Source organism: Biomphalaria glabrata, chromosome 5, assembly GCF_947242115.1.
Source record: "Biomphalaria glabrata chromosome 5, xgBioGlab47.1, whole genome shotgun sequence".
NCBI classification, from domain to species: Eukaryota; Metazoa; Mollusca; class Gastropoda; family Planorbidae; genus Biomphalaria; species Biomphalaria glabrata.
Genome location: NC_074715.1, coordinates 37,262,185 through 37,276,724, shown reverse-complemented (window position 1 = coordinate 37,276,724; position 14,540 = coordinate 37,262,185). Strand labels below are relative to the sequence as shown.

Here is a 14,540-nt window from a genome sequence, read left to right as displayed (position 1 = left end):
TAGGGCCACACTTACCAGCATCACAGTTCAGTTACAACAATAGATACATAATCCAGCCCATAAATTGTACAACGTATGATGGGCGTCTAATTATAACCTACTTACCTCAAAATCATTATGTTAAGTTTAATAATGTATCGATAACTGTACGCCTGCATACAGTGAACTCTATATTTCTTTAAAAAATATAGACCATATGTTGTTTTTTAATCTCTTTGTGTTTAGGCCCTAAAAAGATTATCTTATCTTATGAAATACAGACGTTAATTTAAAAAAGAAGATGATTGCGTCCTACGCGTGTTCCTAGGTCAATATAGTCATGAATGTTAATCAATGTCTTATAATATTCTGCCAAGTGACTGGTTTTCCTGGCTGACTCAGGCAACCCATTCCATGCCCTAATAGCGCTAGGGAAGAAGGAGCATTCGTACAAATTTGTCCTAGCATATATAACAAGGATTGTGCCTTAATCTTGGATTGAACCTAAAGTGTAGCAAACGATCCTTTCGGTGGCCCACCTTCGTATTAGAGTACTCGCCCATCGGACTTTGGCTCGAATGCCCATTGAGCCGTCCGCCCCCGTGTATGTCTGCTGTAAAGTCAAGTATTCCACAATACTACAAAACGAAATAGCGTTAGAAAAAAAATCAAATAAAGATAAAATACATTACACATAAACGCAATGAAGATAACACAATACACATAAAGATAAGATAATATAAGATACGATTTTTTTTAATGGTTCAAAGAAATGTCAGTTGGGTTGAACTCTACCATTGTTCACCTCAGCACAAACTGCAATAACAATACGGGAAAAGAAACAAATAGAAAGAGGTCACAGCCCAACTCACACACCTACATCACATTGACAGCTGCGTTGGATTGAGAAACTTCAGATCCTATAGTGATCAAAATAAACTGCCTGTTATATCAAGCTTTAGAAATTGTATATAGTTGGACCTACACGTAGTCTTGGCTGTTTGAAGTAGTCTGAAAAAAAAAAAAGGAAGTTAATCCTGGATTTACCCTAACCTTTGCCCTTCCCTATCCCTTAGTTTGGTGGGTCGTTGGGGCACAATGGAAGATTTGTCGACTGTGTATCTGCATTTCTCTCTGTAATCCTGGATTACAACCACTTAATCACGTAAACTCAAAAAGAAAATTAAAACTAGCAGAATCTTAAAAACATCTTTATTATAAACAAAGCTAAGCTAAGGGATAGAACCACAAAATGACTGTCATATATTTCAATACTGCAGGAATGAGCTCCATTTTTTCCTTATAAAATAAATTACCATTAACTGATTAACTAATTAATTTCTTTTATTGATTCTTGTATTGTCATCGACTATGAATGGGAAGTGGGAGAAAAAAAATTGTGTACAAACCAGCCACATGAGGAGGCACAAAACCAAAGTGCAAAGCCCTCAGGCCTCTAGATGATAAAAGTGGTCATCATCGAACCAGGATGGACGAATTATATGTACACAAAAAAACACGTTCAAACACATTAAGTACAACACGTAAATTAAAACACGTAAATTAAAACACGTAAATTAAAACACGTAAATTAAAGCAAGTAAATTAAAACACGTAAATTAAAACATGTAAATTAAAGCAAGTAAATTAAAACACGTAAATTAAAACATGTAAATTAAAGCAAGTAAATTAAAACACGTCAATTTAAACACGTAAATTAAAACATGTAAATTAAAACACGTAAATTAAAACAAGTAAATTAAAACATGTAAATTAAAACACGTAAATTAAAACACGTAAATTAAAACACGTAAATTAAAACATGTAAATTAAAACACGTAAATTAAAACACGTAAATTAAAACACGTAAATTAAAACACGTAAATTAAAACACGTAAATTAAAACATGTAAATTAAAGCAAGTAAATTAAAACACGTAAATTAAAACACGTAAATTAAAACAAGTAAATTAAAACACGTAAATTAAAACACGTAAATTAAAACACGTAAATTAAAACATGTAAATTAAAGCAAGTAAATTAAAACACGTAAATTAAAACACGTAAATTAAAACACGTAAATTAAAACACGTAAATTAAAACAAGTAAATTAAAACATGTAAATTAAAACATGTAAATTAAAACACGTAAATTAAAACACGTAAATTAAAACACGTAAATTAAAACATGTAAATTAAAACACGTAAATTAAAACACGTAAATTAAAACACGTAAATTAAAACATGTAAATTAAAACATGTAAATTAAAGCAAGTAAATTAAAACACGTAAATTAAAACACGTAAATTAAAACATGTAAATTAAAGCAAGTAAATTAAAACATGTAAATTAAAGCAAGTAAATTAAAACATGTAAATTAAAGCAAGTAAATTAAAACATGTAAATTAAAGCAAGTAAATTAAAACACGTAAATTAAAACACGTAAATTAAAACACGTAAATTAAAACACGTAAATTAAAACACGTAAATTAAAACACGTAAATTAAAACATGTAAATTAAAGCAAGTAAATTAAAACATGTAAATTAAAGCAAGTAAATTAAAACACGTAAATTAAAACACGTAAATTAAAACATGTAAATTAAAACACGTACATTGAAACAAGTAAATTAAAACATGCAAATTAAAGCAAGTAAATTAAAACATGTAAATTAAAGCAAGTAAATTAAAACATGTAAATTAAAACAAGTAAATTAAAACATGTAAATTACAGTAAGTAAATTAAAACACGTAAATTAAAACATGTAAATTAAAGCAAGTAAATTAAGGCAAGTAAATCAGAGCACGTAATTTAAAAACGCGTAAATTAAAACACTTACAGTCTATTGTGTACATATTAGATGTAAACCTAAACACTGTAAGTTAAGACGTAAAAAATAAAAAGACGTCATTGAGACATTGTTAAGCTTTTGCTCTACACTTAAAAAACAAAACAAAACAAAAAACAGTTACGATGTGTTGTTTTTTTCTATAAAATCAAAATGTGCTCTTGCAGTCTTTCTACTGGTCATGGTATGTCCATCTTAGTACTGTTAATAGTTTATAGCTGTGTTGTTTTTTCTCTAATGAAGGGTAGCAATGCTGCCGTTGGACCGTGTCTGAGGTAGTTACGGTCAGCAGTAGCGGCCTTAGGGGGTGGCAAGGGGGGGCTAATTCCCAGGCCCCGCGCCTGAGGGGGGCCCGCGATCGGAGATTCCATTGTCATCGTCAGCTTTGATAACCAGATAAGTTCTCATAAACTAGGATATTTGATACGATATGATTTGATATGATACCAGTTATTATGTAACTCTTAATATGACATTTTTGGTTTCGAAATACCGTTCAGTTTCGTCATAGACAGCATCTTATGACCTGTCGAGTCTTAAAGGTTATAAACAATAAAAACGCGGGAGTATTAATTTAATTAATATTTTCCTTGGCACAGTCTGCAAAACAGCTGACAGCTCAGCAGCACAAAGCTGGCTAGAAGAAGAAGAAGAAGTCATTAATTTTATTTTGAAACCCTTCCAAGAAAGTCAGATCTGCTAATTGGCTTGCTTTGTTCATTGTATGTCCACATTTTGATTTTTAGCAAGCGGTCGACATTCTTTAAGCACATGAAGTCAAGCAAGTCAAGCATGTAAATTAATAAATAAACAAACAAATAAAACAACAAAAAACAAACAAGCCCTAAAGTAGGTCAGTATACAATAAGAGAGAACAAGACTAGAAAACAAAATGGATAAATGATGGGGCGATGTAATGGAATCTGCGATAGACGTAAGCAAGAGAACAGAGGGATACTAGGAAGAAATTGTGAAATAAATAAACAAAGACTTGGGTTTTCAATTTCGGAATTTTTAGGGCGCCTCTCAGTCCACCCAACTCTAATGGGTACCTGACTTTAGTTGGGGAAAGTAAATGTGGTTGGTCGTTGTGCTGGCCACATGACACCCTGCTCGTTAACCGTTGGCCATAGAAACAGATAACCTTAACATTATTTACTCCATTGATCGCAAGGTCTCAAAAAGAAAGTTTACTAAAGAAAATAAACAACGTCAAAGACGAATGAATTACATACGACCCTTTGAAAGGGTTTGTTCTCTATTGAAAGATCAGATCAAATAAATAATACAAATTACTTTGTGCCGCAATGGAAAGTGTTTAGAAATTTGATTACGCAGTACTACCATTAGTTTTTTTTAAAAATCCAGTTACGTAATTTATAAATACGTCCGTAATTTGCCCACCGGATACACTGTGAACTCCATTTATGAAAATTTCTCTTTCTCAAATAAGATCTCCAGTGACAGTTTAGCTGATCATGAATCATCCTTGAAGTACATTTATAACGAAAGTACATTTATAACGAAAGAACGTCTAAATAGTCAGTGATCTCCATCGAGATATCGCCCAGTCTCTATTTCACAATATCTTAGAGACTTTGCTTTCATCAATGCATGACAAGAAGATTTTTGTTGAATGTTTTTGGCACATGTACGAATATATTTAAGAAGCTTATGGATCGCTAGTTGAAAGCTACGAAAATTGCTATTTGTATTTCAGCTATTGGTTGATTTAGATAAAGATCAAGCAGATAAGCTTTTAATAAATTGCGTGCAAATATTTTTCGCTGTTCATGTTTTATTTTTTCTATTTCTTTTGGGGCCACCAAACTCATTTTGCTTAGGGTCTTCAATTACCAAGGCCCCCCATGTAGCCTACATCGATTGCTTTCATGTGTACCAAAGTTGCGGTACTGCCTTGCATCTGTCTGTAGCGTGTATGGTGAGACAAAAAGCTTTGTTTCTTTGTTGTTATTTAGGTATGAAAGAGTTACATTCCTGTTTATACATTACCAGGAGTATAGGTGTGAATTGTATACATATACCACTTGACAAGAGAAGCTTTGTGAGTAGTTGAAGTTATTTTCTAGGAGTGGAAGGCGACAGGTGTTTTGGATGTCACTGGGTTTTTCCATATTTACACTAAATTTCTTCTTTCCTTGATAGTTGAAGTTTTGTGGATTTATCTCTACGAATCGTTGTATGATCAACTATGGTCAAAGTTCTAGTGTTTCTGGGTAAACCTATATAGCCGTGTATTTATCCGAGTTGCAAGATTAAAGCCTTTATTTAAAAAGGTAGGTGATATACAGCATTAAAGTAACTTATATGGGCTAAAAAAAAAAGAGCGGATCTGTGGTATGCGCTCGATGGTCCAGGGTTCGAACATTACCCCACACCATCGTCCGCCGTTCTAAAGATAGTTACTGTTATAAAAGATAGTTACATTTCTAAAAGATTAGTTACATTTCTAAAAGATTAGTTACATTTCTAAAAGATTGTTACAGTTATAAAAGATTAGTTACATTTCTAAAAGATTAGTTACATTTCTAAAAGATTGTTACAGTTATAAAAGATTAGTTACATTTCTAAAAGATTAGTTACATTTCTAAAAAGATTAGTTACATTTCTAAAAGATTAGTTACATTTCTAAAAGATTAGTTACATTTCTAAAAGATTAGTTACATTTCTAAAAGATTAGTTACATTTCTAAAAGATTGTTACAGTTATAAAAGATTAGTTACATTTCTAAAAAGATTAGTTACATTTCTAAAAAGATTAGTTACATTTCTAAAAGATTGTTACAGTTCTAAAAGATTGTTACAGTTATAAAGGAATGAAAGTATTTCAAAGGAAGTCAAACAAATGCTATCATACATTCAAATAATGTAACTTACTATCCGTTTTTATACATACAATATCTTGAGTATTTTTTTTAGACTTAAGTCTATTTTTCCTTGTACCCTTGGTTCTGGTCTTCAAGATACTAAAGGAGAATAGTTGTAGATTATTTTGGGATCACAATTAAATCTGGGAGTGCTACTTTATGCTAGAGACTCCTCCCTCAAGCAAAGACACAAAGACAAAAAGAGACACGCTCCTTGTTTTTAGTTTCCGCACAAACCTAAAAAATAAAATATTTCATACGAATTTTAATATACTGAATTTTTAAGGGAAATAATCTCAATGTGGTGCATACTTGAATTCCGAAGTTTCATATCGCTAACACGAGTTATCTCATTAGAGAAAGATTTCAAGTAGAAACTGAGCCTGTGTCCACACGAACGATTTCCGATTCGCAAAAGGAGAATGTGAAAAAAAAAAGGTCAATATTTGATCGCAGACGTCAGGACGAGGTGACTCCGTACAACCAGCAGCAGTGACCGATTGAGGATTGTTTTCCATCGACAGGCCGTCATCGATTATGACCTATTTTTTTTAGATGTATAAGTAATCTAAACTAATTCATTTTCTACATAGAAATAAATAATCTAGTGACCTACTGAACGGGAAATTAAAACGCATGTCAACGGTAAATTAGCCATATATGTATCTTATCGATAGGGTGTGCTGGCTGAGTTGTAATACATTTGGCTTTCGAAAGGAAGGGTCAGTTGCCGGACTCTTGATGACGACTGTTTTTGAACACTGGGATCCTTGAGACGCCATTGAGTCCATCCAACTATAAAGGATATATTGATGACCTCATGTTAAACGTCTACCATTGTTTGATGAGCTCTACATCATCTGCCCCAAGCATCCAATGGTCTAAAGAGGGTCCTTAAATGCGTGTACTTTATCTTATCGTACTGTTAGGCGCTTCCACGCTGTGTATTATGCAGATAAGGCAAACGGAGGTAACACTCAAATAACGAAATCCAATAACACATGCGAAAGGACAACACTATAAGTTAGTCGACGCTGATAGCGAATGTCGAACAAGAAGTTCAATAATAACGAAGGGAACGTCAAGTGTCGTCAAGCAAAATCTGTAAGTTCATAAAAGACTTCTATCTCTAGAGCCGTCCAAAAGTATTCTGTTTACATCGGTTGATATTTCATTATTTCTCCTCAATCCTAGTCTAGTTTTACTAGTCGCTTTATTGTCTCCAAGTCAAAACTTCCCTTATTTACGAAACAAATAATGAGTTCATAACAACTCCTCCCCCCTCCCACAAAATTGCCAGTCAATTATTTACCTCTCATTTTAGTCTTACATTGTGCAAGGACCATGGGGAAACCTAAACAGACAACACAACTGTGAACTACTAATTTCATCCACAATCTTCGAAATCGAAGACATTGCCATTAATAATAAAAGAATATGAAACGCCCGGTACTCATCGTCTGGCTACTTTCAAGAAGTCTTATCAGCTCTGAGGGTCAGGACACTCTTGTCTGTAAGAAACAGAACTGAACTGAGTGACACTTTGACTTGTAAAAGGTAGTACCAGGAATGTCTTTCTTTTAAACGTGCTAATGCATGCTTTTTTTTTTCTTATACCCATCAAGTCAAGGGGTCCCACCATCATATTCTTGATCCCGGGCCAAAAATTACACTGCTACGCCACAGTGTTAGAATATGATTTGAAAAGAAAGAAAGAAGAAAATAACAAGAAGGGAAGAAAGAAAGAAATATGAGATAGAAGGTAATAAAGAAGAAAGAAAGAAATGAAGTCCCCCAAAGTTTTTATTTATTGCTTTCATACCTAGTACTCAACATTTACACATTTTTTTGTGTAAAACGTTAAAGAATATGCCGCGAATTATTTTTTTAACACTTCAATGGCAAAGACTCCACCTAAATCCACCACAGTCCTACACATTATTAGAAGATGGCTTAGTCCTGTGGGATGATTGGAGAGACTACACCAGCAGAGAAAGAATTAGAGATGGAACTCGAACCCAACTTTTAAAGTTCGGGTTCGGTTCGGTCAGATTTAAGTTCGAGTTCGGTTCGGTTCGATGACGAGTATAGTTCGGGTTCGGTTCGGTCCGGTCAGGTCTAAAGTTCGGGTTCGGCTCGGTTCGATGTTATGAAATTATGTAATAGCAAAATTAAGTTATAAGGTTTAATCCAATTTATTAGTTAAAACACTTTCATTTGAATTTTTACATAAAACAAATACTTTGCAAAATATAATAGGCCTATGGGCAATACTTTTCCAAAATAATGTTGCCTACATACATTTTAAGCGTTGTAAAAATTTCTTAATGGAGATAGAATTGAAGATGCGGAAGGTTTTCGCTCAAGTCGGCAAGTGGTTTAATTTCGGGCGTGACTCGGCGCAAAGCGTATTCTATCCTTTTTCTCTTAGTAAGAAGAGAGAATTTTTTAAAAAGGCTAATATTGATGTGCTTTCTTTCAGAACGCACTATTCATCATAATAAAAAAAAAAAAGTGGGCCATATTAAATCTAATAATAAAGAGGCAGACCTGGCCAATAGAATAATAAAGCTTATTATTATTATAAGTCTAATACAATAGCTTATAATTACAACTGTACTTCAGTGGAAGCTCCACAGTTGCTTCTTAGAAGTTAATGGATTTGAAGGTGGCTACTCAAAATCCATGGGGGGTGCACGTGCATGACCTTGCACCCCCCTGCGGGCGTCCATGTATATATATAGACAGTGCTTTTTTTGCGTAAAAAACAAATAGGTGCCGGTACTCAGTGATTAGGTGCCGGTACTCAGTGATTAGGTGCCGGTACTCAGCGATGGATTGCCAAACTTTTAACTACTAAAAATTTATAATTAACGTTAAAATAAAAGTAAAAAAGTGCCTATACGCCGTACCGTTGCGTAGCGTCACAAAAAAAAAAAAAGCACTATATATAAATCTAGTCTAAAATAATGACTGTCTAAGACTCTAGATTATTGAGACTTTCACATATAGGTGTTGTTAATAATACGGCATGTCGGCTGAAAGTAAGCTGTATACAAAGTATACATATATAAAGTGCTTTTTTTGTAAAAAAATAAATAGGTGCCGATACTCAGTGATAGATTGCCTAACTTTCAACTACCAATAAATTCACAATTAACGTTGAAATACAAGAAAAGTAATAATTTTCCCGACATTGAAAAAAGGTGCCGGTACCCCGTACCGGTGCGTACCGTCACAAAAATATATGTATATCTCAATCTTCTTTCATTTAATGTTATTTTGCGGGGTTATTGCTACTTAATACATTGATGCCGGATCGATTCATATAGGGCCTAAGTATACAAGCAGGATCTCGAGTATTGAATAAATTTATTTTTTAAATACAAAGTTTTATGGAAGAGGCAATATATTAGTTGCTTGAAGTTTGTAACTTCTTAAATTCAGGCTAAAAATATCGAAGCCTACATTTTTACACTCATTTCTAAACAATTAGAAGAGATGGACTGACACATAGTGTACCTTGTGTACATTTGCAAAAACACAAACTCTCTTTGTAATCTTATCAGTTAGACTTTCAAAACTATTTTTAAAAAATTGGTGATTATTTTTACTGTATAATTCTATTTATTATTCCTTTTTAGAATAAGAATATAAACAAAAATTTGCCATATGACTTTGTCTAACAGAAAAAAAAGAAACTTACGTCTATTTATACAGTTATTTTTAGTTACCTAGTAATATAAAATATATTGAACTAACACATACATTCATCATAATGCAGCCATGCGATTTTTCGTTTATAAACATAGCATTATTTAGGACCAATATTTTACAAAGCTGCTTGGAGAAATCAGGTATACCCATTAGGAGAAAACACGACCCCTTTACGCAAGAAACATTTAAGAAACTAGAACAGACACAAAATAGACAGTGACATTCATAACAAACTAATATTCAAAATTGATTAGAGTAACACCTTTTTAACTAATCATTTAAAGTTTAAAATCACTACAATTTTTTCCCACAATTATTTTGTGTATGAAATTGTGTATCTGAAAATGCCGGGAACTTGAAATATACTAGTCCTAAAAAAACAACACAGATCTTGGGTAAAATACTCATCAAATAAAGTACTGTAAATGTGTAGTTTCACGCGCTAGTTTCAGGTCTTTTCTTTTTATAGCCTCTATCGGTTTGATCCCAACTAACAGGCACACTTAAAATAAGGGCCGGTCCTAACAATTGCGGGGCCCTATGCTGAACAGATTGCGCGGGGCCTCTAGTCTGGGTGGGAATAATAATAATAATTGAAAATTAAGATGTTGTATTAGAAAATAAATTCGACTTTGAATTTTATTCATTTTTTACTACGTACAATATTGCGATCAAATTAACTTTGCTATACGAACCATGCAACCTATGGTACATTATTTTATATGCCAGTGACTATATAAGTAAATCTTGGAGTCCATAGGAAATGAGAAATGTGCTCATCTTCGACCACGAAGGAGGAGCTATATAAGTAAATAAAGTATTGGAACTTCCGATTAAGGTGAAAATTCGCCAGATTATTACATTTTATTAATGAAAGATGACAATGCCTTTATTTCTTTTATCGCGCGTTTTCCGCAATGAATGACACCCACAAATGAACATTTTGTCTATTTTGAGGAGATTTTGATGAGATTTTAATAAATCTGATTTCGTGGAATTTTTCGTATATATTTTGCAATTTAATAATTACAACTAGAATTAGCGCGGGGGCCTATGAAAGCGCGGGGCCCAATGCGACCGCATAGGTTGCAGTGGCCTAAGACTGGCCCTGCTTAAAATTATAATAATAATAATCTTTATTATCCGTAAGGAAATTTGTCTTACAATTTGTGCATTACACCAAACAAAAAACATTATAACTATAAGAAACCAAAGTGTACATTCACACCAGCACATCAATATAGCATAATAATGTCAGTTTAATTTAAAAAGAGAACTGAAAAATGCAAAGATATATAAGGAAAAAAGCCACTTCCTGCCCAATTTGTCATTCAACTTTTTAATCAAAGAAACGAAACGGACTAGTCCAACATAGCCCATTGATACCAACATCATTTTGTGTGTGTGTCTCCAATGAACTAGTTGTGGATCCTTTCAAAACGAGACACTGCCGAGAATAGAATACTATCAAAGATTGCTTAGGCTACTTTTCAAAATCAAGGATTCTTTAATGCGTTGCATCTGTTGTTTTCTTTTCAAGAGAATGATTTTATTTTTACATATTTACAGATTATCTGGATTGTATTTTGAACAGATGTGCATTGTATCCACAACCATCTGACATACGGTGGATTTATCCAACACATCATTAGCTCAAAATGAAGCAACTCAGCGCTGTATATTTTTCTTGAATCGATATAAAATAAATAATTCTAAGTATAAAATAAAACATATTAAGGAAGTGTTTCTCAAATATTTGGGGGTGGCGACCCCTACAGAAAAAATGTTCGCGTTCCAGCCCCCTTGAGAAGCTGGGGACCGAGAGAAGCGATATAAAACGAGCCCGTTTTTTTTTTGTTTTTTTTTTTTTTTGGAAATAGTGTTGCTAATTAATTTATAAGCGTTCTTTCTGGAGATAGAATTAAACAATAGACGGGTTTCCTTTCAAGTCGGTCTGATTTCGGGGCCGGGCCCCTGCGCTGAGCGTATTCTGTGTTTTTTAGCTTCAGAAATTCTTTCTCCAAGCATTTACGCTTTTTTTCTCGTAATAAGAAGAAAGAATATAAAAAGGCCAATGTTACTGAGTTTTGTTTTTAGAACGCACCGGGAACCATTACAGACGTCCGTGTGCTGTATATATATATATATATATATATATATATATATATATATATATATATATATATATATGTCGAATAATACTATTGACTAGGGCTGCCTCTTTATTACAAAATTAGATTGCTATTACTACTATTACTAGATTTTTTTTGTACTATGATGAAGGTTCCCGGTCACTTCATCCCCGGTCACTTCATCCCCGGTCACTTCATCCCCGGTCATTTCATCCCCTGGTCACTTCATCCCCTGGTCACTTCATCCCCCTGTCACTTCATCCCCGGTCATTTCATCCCCTGGTCACTTCATCCCCGGTCATTTCATCCCCTGATATTTTCATCATCTGATCATTTTTATCTAACAAATTATAATTTTAAAAATTATGAAATGAGCAATATTTAATGTATTCATTTTTATTTAAATGACAAAATTGTAACACGTTAATGTTTAAAAGGAATTAAAGCAAAACTTATACAGGCGACATGATATCACGAGGATGGGTGAACTCAGCCTTTATTAGAAAAAAATAAAACCTTATTTCAAGGCTAAAAAAGACGCGCCCATTTTCAAGAAAGAGCGCTATAGCTAAGTACACACCCAGATTTACAATATAATATAAGATTTCTCATTAAGAAAACAAAGTGGAACAGGAAACACTATAAACGCATTAGTAACAAGTCATAAAATGTCAAAAAGCATTTTACATTATCATATTTATATATAAAATATTTAATTGGGGATGAAATGACCGGGGATGAAGTGACCGGGGGATGAAGTGACCAGGGGATGAAGTGACCAGGTGATGAAATGACCGGGGATGAAGTGACCGGGGATGAAGTGACCGGGGATGAAATGACCGGGGATGAAGTGACCGGGGATGAAGTGACCGGTCACCGTCTGTAATGGGCGTGATCTTTTTTAAGATAATCTTCTTCACAAGCACACACACAAATCGTCCTATAAATGAAGTGCAATAGTCGGTAGAAATTCGACCAATCTCAGGAAAATCCAGAAGAAATACACTAGCGGTGATGTTTTGAAATGTTTTCTTCAAAAAGTTTTAACTCATATTGATGCATATGTCTCTCGCGAAAACGGTCTACATTTGACAAGGTCTTATTAAAAGTCGAAACAAAGTCTTTTACTTCAGATATTTTAATTAGTAAACATTGATCATAATCAGACACGGTTTCAAAACTACAATGAAAATAAACATTTTTTTTCGCCGCCCCCCCCCCCCTTTATTGTTGGTCGGTCGTTAGGTTAGATCTACATCTATGATGACCAAAAAATATTCTACATCCATGTAACATAAAAGTGAAAATGTTTTTAACCTTAAATTTTTAATTACAAGATCTACTCACAGCGCGGGGTATTGATTAAACAAAAACATTTATATGTAGTAAGTAGATAGGCCTACAAAGAAGAAAAAAAATGTTTTGACTGATGTGCTTTTGTAAGCGTCATCCGAAACAAATCTATATAACAGATAACCCGCGAAAATTCAATCAGAAATATGAAGGCGCTTATGGAACAACCCTTGGGGAATTCCTCGAGCGCCACTCCATTTTTCTTATTAAATGTTTCCAAAATAGCTTCTTATGTACGCATGTCATTTTCTTTTTTTAAATATTTATTTTAAGGATATTGGAATTATTAGAATTTCTGTGAAATTTTAAAATATTTTAGTAATGTTTTTTTTTTGTATTAAACTAGAATTTTTTTAAAAAAAAAGGTAACATTGGAATGGTGATTTGGCCGCCCCTAACATTCAGCCGCCTGCGTGCAATGCACACATTGTACAATAGGTAGCGGCTGTCCTGTATATATATATATATTGTAATAACTTAAGGGAGGCAAATCAAGGAAGCAGGGATGTTTATTCACAGAACATCACAAATACATCATAACAACATCCATCTCTAGCACAGTCTTTTCACTTCGGCTCTAGACTTGGGCTGAAATCGTTCTCTTCTTCCCAAATGTCAACATCCTTCCTAGTCTGGTCACTAATAGTGCGCACCTTCTGCACTATCTTGGGTGGCGGTGTGCATGGCAGGGTTATAACAATATATATATATATATATATATATATATATATATATATATATATATATATATATATATATATATATATATATATATATATATATATATATATATAATATATACATAGGCCTATATAATATTATATATATATATATATATATATATATATATATATATATATATATATATATATATATATATATATATATATATATATATATATATATATATATATTGTTGTAAATCTAAGGTAGGCAACTCAACGAAGTTCTACAGTAAATAAATAAGTGTGTTTATTTACCAGGACTAACACATAACAGCCTTCTGCATTCAAAGAGTCTTTTTACTAATTCTACCTGTCCTTCCATCAGCAACCTGAATACGGACCAACGACAGCCTTCCCCGCTTCGCTCCAGGTCCTCACTACAGTCTTCGGGCAGCACAAAAGGCGGCTCTTTGGTTTTCAACCATTCGGAATTTTCACAATCACGTGATACACAGTTCTTTCCTCTACTACAGCGTCTCCCTGTTCTGGTTCAATAGTGCGCTCGTAGGTACCACAAGCACTGGAGTAAGGCAGAGTTACAGCTACATATATATGTATGTATGTATATGTATGTATGTATATGTGTGTGTGTGTGTTGGTTAGCGAGTCCGGGCAGCTGCCTCTCTACAGAATGTGAAACAAACCAGTTGTCTCTTATCAATGTTTTATTGCTGAAATACGAAGACTGTTACAAGTTAACATTTACAACAAGCAAAATATAAAAAAATACTTTTTTTTAAAAAAGGAAAGCTTATATTTAAATAAGGGAGATGGCCGTCCAATTGCTGGCAAATCACTTAATGTTGCACGGTTTATCTTTCCCTTTTCTATACAAAGAAAAATGTATTAATTACAACTAAAGTATTCATTAATTGTTTTAATATTTTGCGGCCCCCGAATA

The 14,540-nt window shown here is 33.4% G+C and overlaps 1 long non-coding RNA gene across 1 annotated transcript; it reads right to left on the bottom strand.

The window, feature by feature from the left end:
• Positions 1-709: 709 nt before the first annotated feature.
• LOC129926153 (uncharacterized) lies at positions 710-14,281 on the bottom strand. The gene is made up of 2 exons (XR_008777808.1): positions 13,895-14,281; positions 710-990 (listed from the first exon to the last, which is right to left on the bottom strand). It is a non-coding gene; the product is annotated as an uncharacterized LOC129926153 (long non-coding RNA).
• Between the last annotated feature and the right edge of the window lie 259 nt (positions 14,282-14,540).